Genomic DNA, 11,683 nt, shown 5'->3' with positions numbered 1-11,683 from the left:
AGTCTAAAGTTGTGTTTCTTTGGTGTATAATTATCGGGACGTAAAATTAACGATATTAGTCAACAATTATTTGGATGGCAATGGAGAGGTCCTTGGCCGTTCCTATACGGTCAGATAATAGCTAGTTTTATTTGCATTTTTATGGTCTTATGACCTTATAGGAACTCGAGGTGAGGGTGAGTATGATGGGTTCAAAATGATTTATGATGCTTTCTAATGATTTAAAATTCTTATATTTCGATTAATCGAGTAAGAATGTGCAAGTGTTAATGATATTAATATAAGATAATAAAAGGACGATGATGATTGATATAAATATGAAATTAAAAATATATTAATTTTATTAACTTACTAGATGATATTACTACTTTAAGTATATATATATATGAGACTTGTAATGGAGTCTAGGGCATCCGTCTGCTTGCACATGATCCATGGGATGTCGGCATCCAAGCCAAGCGCCATTTTCGTAGCCTGCTTAACGTAGCTTTAGCCTTATTCTCTGTATGCTAGCTGAATAGTATTGTATTCGTTCTCGATTTGTGCCAAAACAATAGGCTCTCCTTGTGGAGCGAACAAGTTCAAATTTCCGCCAGATAGGAAATCTTGCAATCTCATCATATAGACATATGGAAAAGGATCATGACCATGTAAGGTCAGTTATAATCGGAATACAATGGTGGGGATCTCTGAACTAATATGGTAATCTTCTGATTTGAGAGAAGAAGATTCATTTTAATAAGAACATTGAAAAAATAATTTGGGAAAATATAATAATAATAAAATGAAAAATTTCAAGGAATAGGGTTAGACCCTCCCCGAAAGAGAGATGAGAAAATATTGTAAAAGAATTATTAATATTTTATTTAAAATATTAGGGTTCAATTGGTATTTTATTTAAAATATTTAAGGATTAGATTAATATTTTATTCAGAGTCGAATTAAAAATTAATTCTTTTGTCAATATATTATGTCATCAAACTACTTATATTTAACAATTTTGTGACAAAAAGTTATAAATTAATAATGTAAATGATTAAAATTGTACCTTTTAAAAAAGAAAATTTAAAATTAATAATAAAACTAGAATGATAAATTTAATAGGTACACGTTTTAAAAAGCAGATATATATTATATTTTATGTTGGAACCGAAGTGTACTAAAAGGCAGGTATATATTATGTCCCGAATGGTGAAAGTAAACTTTAACACTAGTTTTGCGCAAAATCAACATGTATGGACAGGTGCAATAATCAGAGACAACTATGAATTAATAATGGGAGCTAGTAGGAGGAGTGTTTCCAGGATTACCTCTGTTTTCATGGTTGAAGCACATCAACTGTACATGCAATTTCATTAGCAGCAGATCTGGGTTTCTTCGAGATTGTCGTCGAAGGTGATTCCAAAATCATCATTGAAAAATTAAAAGCAACATAGGAAGATTCATCCGTCGTTAGTGCTCTAATCATGGAAGCAAAAGGCAGAGCAGAAAGTTTCCGTTCGTGTACGTACCGATTCATTCCAAGAAGTGTAAACATGTCAACCTATATCCTAGCTATTGAGAAGTCGTTGGGTTTGACTAATCTGTTTTGGGTAGAGTAAGTTCCTTGGAGAGTGGAGTCACAAGCATCAAATGATCGTCGTTGGTTAGATCCCTCTCGATAAAGATGTTGCCATGATGCGTGGCGAGTTGCTAGGATCTATTTATGCATTGGTTCTTTTCTCGCAGATGAGCGATTCTCTCCAGTTTTATCTGTTGCGTGCGGGAAGTCTGAAAAACCAACATCTATTCATTTAGTATAAACTTTAATTTAGTTTTATTATAAAGGTGCTTTGGTTTCCGGTTATTGATGTCCAGCTGATTTTGTTTACATCTAATAAATGGTTGGAATTTCAAATTCAATATATATATATAATTTTTAATTCTTTTAATCAAGTTAGTTTCCGGTGTTATAAGCCTTGTTAATTAAAGGCTAAATAATGTTAACATATTAAGAGATATTTGATATATAAAGGAAGATTAATAATTTAATTATTAATATTATAATTTAAATAAATTAAAGTTAATAGATGGTCATTTTATAACCAATTATATAATATCAAATTTTAATAATAGAATCCAAAAGTTTAGATTGTGTTGTTGATTATTTTTAAAGTTGTATCAATATTCTTTTAAATAATTTTTAATTTTTATATGATATTAACTTTTTACGAGTTAATAATTAATTTTTAATGAACCAAAAAAAATAAAAATTACCAAAATTAAGCGAATAAATTTGTAACCCGATAAAGACGGTCCAAGCGATGAAGAATTCACCATCGTGGAAGCTATTATATTCCTTTTTACCAAAAAAAAATATTAAAATATTATTTTAATCACAATATTTTTTTACTAATGCACATTGATATATATATATATATATAAATAAAAATAAATATCTAAAAAGGCTCCGCCTCTTTATTCCTTCATCACTTCAGGGTTTCAGGTTTCTGCCTTTAACCTCCCCCTCTCAAATTCACCTCCAATTGATCATCGAAATCGAATTTCTTTACTAAGATTAACGCCTCGTTTCCCTGATCGTTTATTACAGGTGCTCACTTGTATCCGAATTGTGAATTCCTTTAATTTGATTTCTAGGGTTTCGAATTAGGTTTTCTTTAGATGCAGGGAGCAATCGGATCAGGAATCGTCTGATCTTTTTGCGGTGACCTTCCGATTAACCCAGGGGCGGTGGTCCCCTTTGTATGGAAACTCGGAGCCGGAAGCGGGCGGAGGCCTCCTCAGCTGCCCCTTCATCTTCTCCCTCTGGACCAACCACTCGTTCTCACAAGCGCGCACGTCTTTCTTCCTCTTCTACCGCTGCAACTACCGCCACGACTCGCTCTCCCACTTCCCGCGCTGCCGCTACTTTAATGGACTCCACAACCACCGATTCTTCTTCTGGTTCCCGCCGCGATCGCCGTTCCAGCAAAGCTAATCAGACCACAACAAGTGACAGTCCGAATTTCGCCTCCGATAGGGGCAAAGAGAAGGAACATGATCCAAGTGTCCGTGACAGGGATAGAGATAGGGATAATATATACAATAACAATTCTAACGACCCTGAGAGAAATTTAGGTTTAATTATGGATACCTCCGGAGGCGATGACGATGATAATGATAGCGAAGGAGGTGTAGGTATTTTGCACCAGAATCTGACGTCAGCGAGCAGTGCGTTACAAGGCTTGTTGAGAAAGCTTGGTGCTGGGCTTGATGATTTGCTGCCGTCATCGGGCATGGGTTCTGCATCTTCATCTCATCAAAGCGGGAGGTTGAAGAAGATTCTATCCGGGTTGCGTGCTGAGGGAGAGGAAGGGAAGCAAGTGGAGGCGTTGACACAGCTGTGTGAGATGCTTTCAATAGGGACTGAGGAGTCCTTGACCACATTTTCTGTGGATTCATTTGTTCCCGTGCTCGTTGGGTTGCTTAATCACGAGAGTAATCCTGATATCATGCTTCTTGCAGCAAGGGCACTGACTCATTTATGTGATGTTTTGCCTTCCTCATGTGCTGCTGTGGTGCATTACGGTGCAGTGTCGTGTTTTTGTGCTAGGTTGCTCACTATAGAGTATATGGACTTGGCTGAACAGGTTGGTTTTTATTTGATTGTTAGAAAATGAGAATGTTTTTTGTGATTTAACTTGAGCTTCCTTTAGTGAATGCTATCTTGTATTTCATTGTAAACTAGAGTGTGACAAACTAATTCTACTAGAAATTCGGTCCAAATGGCATGAATGGAGATAAATTTGAGATGTTTAAGCATTTCTTTGAGGGCCTGTGTCATGTAAAATTGGCTTGTTTCTAACTAACTATTAAAAATTATCTGTTGTCTGGTGTTCTAATAAAAAAGAGTTTAGTACATTGTTCATAGCTGTAGACTCGAATTAGAAAGTTGAATATTGTAGATTTGCTTTAGTCTGCATTCTTATCTTTCTGGTCGAAATGCTGGAAACAGTCTCTTCAAGCTTTGAAGAAGATATCTCAGGAGCACCCAACCGCCTGTTTACGAGCTGGTGCTCTCATGGCTGTGCTTTCGTACTTGGATTTCTTCTCCACTGGGGTTCAGGTAATTAATTTTGGGAAGTTTTGACTGTTAATTTCTAAAGATGAATTTCTGGCAATTTTGAATCTGATTGATCTGTTTCTTATGTTTAATCCTATGTTCCAGAGAGTGGCACTATCTACTGCCGCAAATATGTGCAAGAAACTCCCTTCAGATGCATCTGATTATGTCATGGAAGCTGTACCTCTATTAACAAATCTTTTGCAGTACCATGATTCAAAGGTTACTTGAACATACATATTTGACGATTTTTTTGTTGTTGTAAATTGTGTTCCTTTTTCATCTTGTACACATTATTATGTTTGTAGGTGCTGGAGCATGCTTCTGTTTGTTTGACTCGCATTGCTGATGCCTTTGCATCTTCCCGGATAATTAGATGAGCTATGCAATCATGGACTGGTTACTCAGGCTGCATCTCTCATTTCTACAAGTACTTCTGGAGGTGGGCAGGCATCTTTGAGCACGCCGACATATACGGTGAATTACTGTTGGTCCTTTTGTTATCTATATGCCAATGCATTTTATGTGCAACGACATGATGTTTGAGTTTTTTGAATTTAGGGTTTAATTCGACTGCTTTCAACATGTGCAAGTGGGTCTCCTTTAGGAGCAAAAACTTTACTTCTGCTTGGGATCAGTGGCATACTTAAAGATATACTATCAGGTTCTGGCGTTTCTAATAACTCATCTGTTCCAGCAGCATTAAGCAGACCAGCAGAGCAGGTAACAAATTTAATTCAAGCTGAAAACATGGTAGTTGTCATTGGCTCATTGCTTAGTTGTTTACCTGTGAACATGTGATGTGTGACGTGTGCAATATATTGAAACAAGCTGGGGTGGATGTATACAGTAACTCACTAAATACCAACTCTTGGTTTCAGAACCTGTTTATGTAAACCTTGCATGTCAGTGATTTTTTATTGTGGGTGAAATTTACTTATTTTTGAACTGTTATTAATTCAAGCTGAAATGATGGTAGCTCTTATTGCTGGTTGTTTGTATGTAACTTCATACATGTGACCATGGGTGGAGTCAGAAAGTTATGATTGTGTGGTCAAATTTTGAGGAATTGGAACATCTAAAATGACCATATAAATTAGTACACTTTATAAATCTATTTATAATATGGTTAGTTAAGGCTATTACAAAACAATTAAAATAGTAAATTGATGTAATACCAGCATTGCTTTGAAAATTGGTGTAACCTTTAATACACATGGTATGTTTTAGATCTGTTATGAGTCTTAATGTTAGTTATTTATTTATTTGTTGGTCTGAATCAGGGGCATGGCCATCTAAAGCAGGCAGGGCCTTGGTCCCCTGGTTAACAAACAGTGCAGTTGCAGTTTTAACCCCCTCGTAAACATGAAATATTTAATTTAGTCCTTTTTAGACCTTAAATAAATGGAAAAAGATTGCACTTTGGATTCTCCCAGAAATAAGTGGTTCAGTTAAACTCACTTTAACACAATTTTTTTCTTTGCCCTGGCAAACATAAGATTCCTGGGTTTGCCCCTGGTATATAAGTTTCTTGTTTTGAATATATTGCATATTTTTTGGGTTTTATATTACTGTGCGGACTTAGTAAGTTTGTAATAGCTTATGCATATTATGCCCATCTTTTTTATGGTCATGTAATAGTTTATGCAAACATAAGATTCCTGTGTTTGCCCCTGGTATATAAGTTTCTTATTTTCTTGTGTAGATTTTTGAAATTGTCAATTTGGCAAATGAACTTCTTCCTCCGTTGCCACAAGGAACCATTTCCATCCCTGTCAGCTCTAGTATATTTGTCAAAGGATCTATTGTGATGAAGTCTTCTGCAAGCAGCTCTAACAAGCAAGAAAATACTGATGAAAATGCTTCTGAAGTTTCAGGCCGAGAGAAATTGTTGAGAGATCAACCCGAACTTCTTCAGCAGTTTGGAGTGGATCTCCTTCCTGTTCTCATACAGGTAAGTTTTCTTTCTGAGGGCCGTTCCTTGGTTATCTCTTGATTATTTTTACTAATCCCTTGTCTTTACCATGATTTTCTCTTGTTTTTCCTGGTATTTATGGTCCTTTTTTTTGTCCGTTAGATCTATGGTTCCAGCGTCAATAGTCCTGTTCGCCATAAATGTCTCTCAGTTATTGGAAAACTAATGTACTTCAGCAGTGCGGAGATGATTCAGAATTTATTGAGTGTGACAAACATATCAAGGTGTCCATCTTAAGTAAAAGATAGCAATTTACATATTTGTGCATGTTTGATTATGGGAACTTACTGTTTGTTTCATGTTGTAGCTTCCTGGCTGGTGTTTTAGCATGGAAAGATCCACATGTTTTGGTTCCTTCCCTCCAAATAGCTGAGATCCTCATGGACAAACTTCCTGGAACCTTCTCCAAAATGTTTGTCAGAGAGGGCGTGGTTCATGCCGTGGACCAGCTCGTCTTAATTGGTAATCAAAATGCCACTCCTGCCTTATCTCCGCCTGAGAAAGGTAATGATTCTGCATCTGGAACGTCATCACGTTCCAGGCGTTACAGACGACGCGGTGGTAACTCTAAACCTGAAGGAGGTTCTGTGGAGGAGTCCAAGAATCAGGCATCTTTAAATATTGGTTCTCCTCCTAGTACAGTTGAAATTCCTACAGCCAATTCCAATCTTCGTACTGCTGTAAGTGCATGTGCTAAAACATTTAAAGATAAATATTTCCCCCCTGATCCTGGAGCTGTTGAAGGTGGTGTAACGGATGATCTTATACACTTAAAAAGTCTTTGCATGAAATTAAATGCTGGTGTTGATGATCAAAGACTAAGGCAAAAGGAAAATCCAAAGCTTTAGGGTCTCGTTTGGCTGACTTCTCTAGCAAAGAAGAGTATTTGATTGATGTGATTTCTGAGATGCTAGCAGAACTGAGCAAGGGGATGGGGTATCCACATTTGAGTTTATTGGTAGTGGTGTTGTTGCGGCCTTGTTAAACTATTTTTCTTGTGGGTACTCCTCCCAGGAGAAGATTTCAGATGCAAACCTGCCTAAGCTTCGACACCAAGCCCTTAAAAGATTAAAATCATTTATTGCTGTTGCACTTCCTTCAAGTGTTGATCAAGGAAGTATTGCTCCAATGTCTGTCCTGGTTCAGAAGCTTCAAAATGCTTTATCGTCTGTAGAGCGTTTCCCTGTAGTTCTCAGCCATTCATCAAGGACTTCTGGTGGGGTGCACGCCTCTCTTCTGGATTAAGTGCATTATCTCAGCCTTTTAAGTTGCGGCTCTGTCGAGCCCATGGAGAAGTCTCTCCGTGATTATTCTTCGAATATTGTGTTGATTGACCCATTAGCAAGCCTAGCAGCTGTGGAAGAATTTCTTTGGCCGCGTATTCAACGAAGTGATACTGCTCAGAAACCCTCTGCGTCTGTAGGAAATTCTGAGTCTGGGAAATCACCTAGTGGGGCTGTTGCTTCTTCACCATCTACTCAACTCCTCCTGCAGCCACTCGTCGTTCTTCAAGGTCCAGATCATCTGTTTAATATAGATGTTGCCAGAAAGGAAACATCACAGGAGAAAAGCACAAGTTCATCAAAGGGAAAGGGTAAGGCTGTTTTGAAGCCTGCTAAAGAGGAGTCTAGAGGACCTCAAACAAGAAATGATGCTCGTAGAAGGGCTGCTCTCGGTAAAGATTCTCTAATTAAACCTGCGAATGGTGACTCCACTTCTGAGGTATGTGTGATTATTATTAGATATGGAAGTATGATGTGATTGACTTATTTGGATTTTATAAGTTTAGATGCCAATTTAGTTAATTGATGATCATTGTTAATTCCTTTTTTATGTTGTATTTCTCTCGTCTTATGTTTATGTAACTATGAACCTCAACCCCCTGTTTGAAAATGGTCATGTGCTTTTTTTGGTAGGATGAAGAATTGGAAATGTCTCCTGTGGAGATTGATGATGCTTTGGTGATTGAAGATGATGGTATTTCTGATGATGAAGATGATGATCATGAAGATGTAAGCATATTGTGCCTCTTGAAATGGGAAGCCATTTCCTTTTGATTATAAACTTCATTTGATCTTACCATTGTTTGATGGAACCATCATTTTTTCCAGGTGCTCAGAGATGATTCTCTTCCTATCTGCATGCCAGATAAAGTGCTTGATGTTAAATTGAGTGATTCAACTGAAGATGGCACACCTGTTCCAGCCGCAAGTGATAACCAAACTAATGCTGCTTCTGGATCTAGCAGCAGAGCTGCTGCTGTTGGATCTGCCAATGGTAGAGGTATTAGGGGAGGTAGAGATCGACAAGGACGACCACCATTTGGCAGTTCTAATGAGCTCCAAAGTTAATTTTTACTGTGGTAGTAAGCAGCTGAACCGGCAGTTGACCATCTATCAGGCCATTCAAAGGCAGCTTGTGTTGGAGGATGATGATGACAGATATAGTGGTAATGCTTTCACATCTAGTGATGGAAGAGGGATGTGGAGGGTATCTACACATAACATACAGAGGGCAGAGAGCCAACCTGACCGAACATTAGTTTGGGGTTCAGATTCTGGTTCTGCTTCTGCTTCAGCGCCTAAGTCTGCTAAATCTTGTTCTCCCGATTCCAAGATCCCCAAACTCAAGGATGTCACTGTTAGACAGCATCTTGCAAGGGGATCTTCCTTGTGATCTTGAAAAATCTAATCCTTATACTATCCTGACATTGTATGTGTTGGGGGGTTGAATCAACTTGCGCCTCGTTTGAGAGCTCAGATAGCTTCTGACCAATTTTGCTGAAGGAAAAATTTAAATCTGAATGAGTGAGTACCCCCAGTTTTAGACTTCCTTACAAGAATTTATTAATGTAAGCTCACTCCAAAACTTGCTAGACAAATAGGATGCCCTTGCTCTATGCAGTGGAAGCCTTCCTTCCTGGTGTTATCAGTTGACAAGTCGTGCCCCTTTTTATATCCTTTTGAGACACGAAGGCAGTCTATTCAACTGTCTTTGGGTTGTCTCGTGCATTATATCATCTGCAGCAGCAGCAGGTGCTGATGCCATGGATCAACTAATGAAAGAGAGGTGAGGTTTGGGAGATTACAGCGGCAGAAAGTTCGTGTCTCACGAAACCGCATTTTGGATTCTGCTGCAAAAGTAATGGAGAATTCTAGCCAAAAGCCATGTTGAAGTTGAATATTTTGGAGAAGTTGGCACTGGATTGGGTCCAACCTTAGAGTTCTATACACTACTAAGTCATGATTTGCAAAAGGTTGGTCTTGGAATGGGTCTAATTCTACATTGGATAAGTCAACAATGATAGTTGATGGAGATGAAGAGAAAAATGAAAAAACTGCTGATTCTCTTACTATGGTTAGATGTAATCCAAGCTCCTCTGGGGGTTGTTCCCTCGCTTGGCCCCCAAATGCTGATGCTTCTGAGCCAGTTTTCTAAAGTAATTGAATATTTCCGGCTACTTGGACGCGTGATGGCTAAAGCTCTTCAGGATGGACGACTTTTAGACCTGCCTCTATCAACACCATTTTATAAACTTGTGCTTGGTCAAGTAAGCTGATTGCATTGTTGTAACTTGTAAACACTTGAATCATATTTAACTTAGGTTGTATATTTGTATGCCTATAACATTTCTACTATTATGTCAATTATCTCTTAATATATATTGCAGAGCCTGATTTGTATGATATTCTCTCTATTGACGCCGAGTTTGGGAAAATTTGCAAGAATTGCATTTCCTTGTTTGTCGAAAGCAGTACTTGGAATCAACAGGTGGTGAAAAGAGTGCTGCAATTGCCGATACGCCCGTGGGGCCCCAAGAAGATCTCTTTTTGGATTTTACAATTCCAGGCTATCCAGATTATATACTGAAACCTGGGGGATGAATTGTACGTCTTTAACTTAATTCTATTCCTTTTCAGTAGACAATTCCAACATCCTGTAAATGCATCATGGATATCAATAACTTAGAAGACTACATATCCTTGGCAATGTCAAGGGTGGAATTATTCGGCAAATGGAAGCATTTCGGGCTGGATTAATCAGGTACAGTTTCTTTGTTCTGAGTTTTCTTGACTGATCACAGCTTGATTTATTTTGGATTTCTTTGTTAATTATCTGCATATGAGGAGTTTAGAGATTCATTGCAATGTTAATATCTTTATAACAAGCAGGTTTTTGATATTTCATCATTGCAAATATTTACCCCACAAGAGTTGGACTATTGCTGTGCGTCGTAGAGAGCTGTGGGAGGTAATTTGACACTTAATGTGATAATATTGCTAATTTCTTAGAACTGGTTTTCTATTTGATTTTGATGTAACTTAAAATACTGCAGGCTGAGACACTTGTTGATCACATAATTTGATCATGGATATACTGCAAAGAGCCCTGCCATTCTTAATGTATGTTTTTCATAACACTTCAAGTATCTTGAATTCTATATTTATCCCTGAGAATTTTTGGTTTTGTGATTTTGCAGTTAAAATTATGGAGAATTTACACCAGAGCAGCAGCGGGCATTCGCCAATTTGTTACCGGTGCTCCTAGACTTCCACCTGGTGGTCTGGCAGTGCTGAATCCAAGCTTACAATTGTTAGAAAGGTAACTTGCATTACATTGGAACTTCAATATCTATGTTTCTTCTCTTCTACATTGTTGTCGACATGTGACATCACATCCGGAAAATTAAGATCAAAGCCCGGCTGATAGGAACTTTACATATTATTTGTTTACGCCAACATTTAAGCGCTCAAGGAACTATTTTTAATATTTGAAGTTGCCCCTAAAGGGAGATTACCCATGTTGGCACCTGAGCTTTGACATATTAGATAATGGATACGTAGGTATAATCTTCCAAATGTAAACTACTTGAAAAACAAAATTATTGCAAACTCGTTGTCGCATTGACGCCTCCAAGTTCGAGTAACATGGATCTTGATGAATATTGTTATCTTAACAGTAAATGCTTCATTCAGGTGTACATTTAGCTGGGTTATTGTTTGGTTTATGTTTGTGGTACTAATCTATTTGTCTGAAATCTGGCTTGCAGCATTCCTCTTCTGCAGTTGCTGCTACTTCCAAGAAGTGGAACTTCAGAATCAGCAGATGATGACTTGCCCAGCGTCATGACTTGCGCTAATTACTTGAAGCTTCCTCCATAACCAAGGTATTATTAACGGTTATCCTCGTGTACCATTTTATGTATATATTCACGCACATGATCTTATTTCCTCATCGATGACTGCTGCTGTCCAAACAGGAAATTATGTACAAGAAATTGCTTTATGCAATCAATGAAGGGCAAGGATCTTTTGATTTATCGTGATCCCCAGTTTTAGCAACCCAAGTGTAGTATATTTCTGAACCCAGAATGTGGGTCTACCTTTCTCACTGCCTATCATTTTTGATGCTTTGAAGTGGCGTATTAGGATGTGTTTGTTTCATTTTCGTCATTTTTCCGTTGGAAAACATCTTGATGAATGTAATTCATTTTTCTAGTTAACATAATTTTCTTTATATTTTTTTTGAAATTTGACTTACGTTTTTTTTTTTTTTTTTTTTTTTTTTTGAAGTGAAATATTATATTCCAATGGCATCATCAATTA

At 37.5% G+C, this 11,683-nt stretch overlaps 2 pseudogenes; both read left to right on the top strand.

Moving 5' to 3' along the window:
* The first annotated feature begins 2,453 nt into the window (after positions 1-2,453).
* On the top strand, positions 2,454-9,640 carry LOC120179331 (annotated as a pseudogene).
* A 387-nt stretch (positions 9,641-10,027) lies between these two features.
* On the top strand, positions 10,028-11,570 carry LOC120179332 (annotated as a pseudogene).
* The last annotated feature ends 113 nt before the right edge of the window (positions 11,571-11,683 follow it).

This window comes from Hibiscus syriacus, unplaced genomic scaffold (genome assembly GCF_006381635.1).
Source record: "Hibiscus syriacus cultivar Baekdansim isolate YM2019G1 unplaced genomic scaffold, ASM638163v2 tig00112411_pilon, whole genome shotgun sequence".
NCBI classification, from domain to species: Eukaryota; Viridiplantae; Streptophyta; class Magnoliopsida; order Malvales; family Malvaceae; genus Hibiscus; species Hibiscus syriacus.
This window is presented reverse-complemented; position numbering and strand designations above follow the sequence as displayed.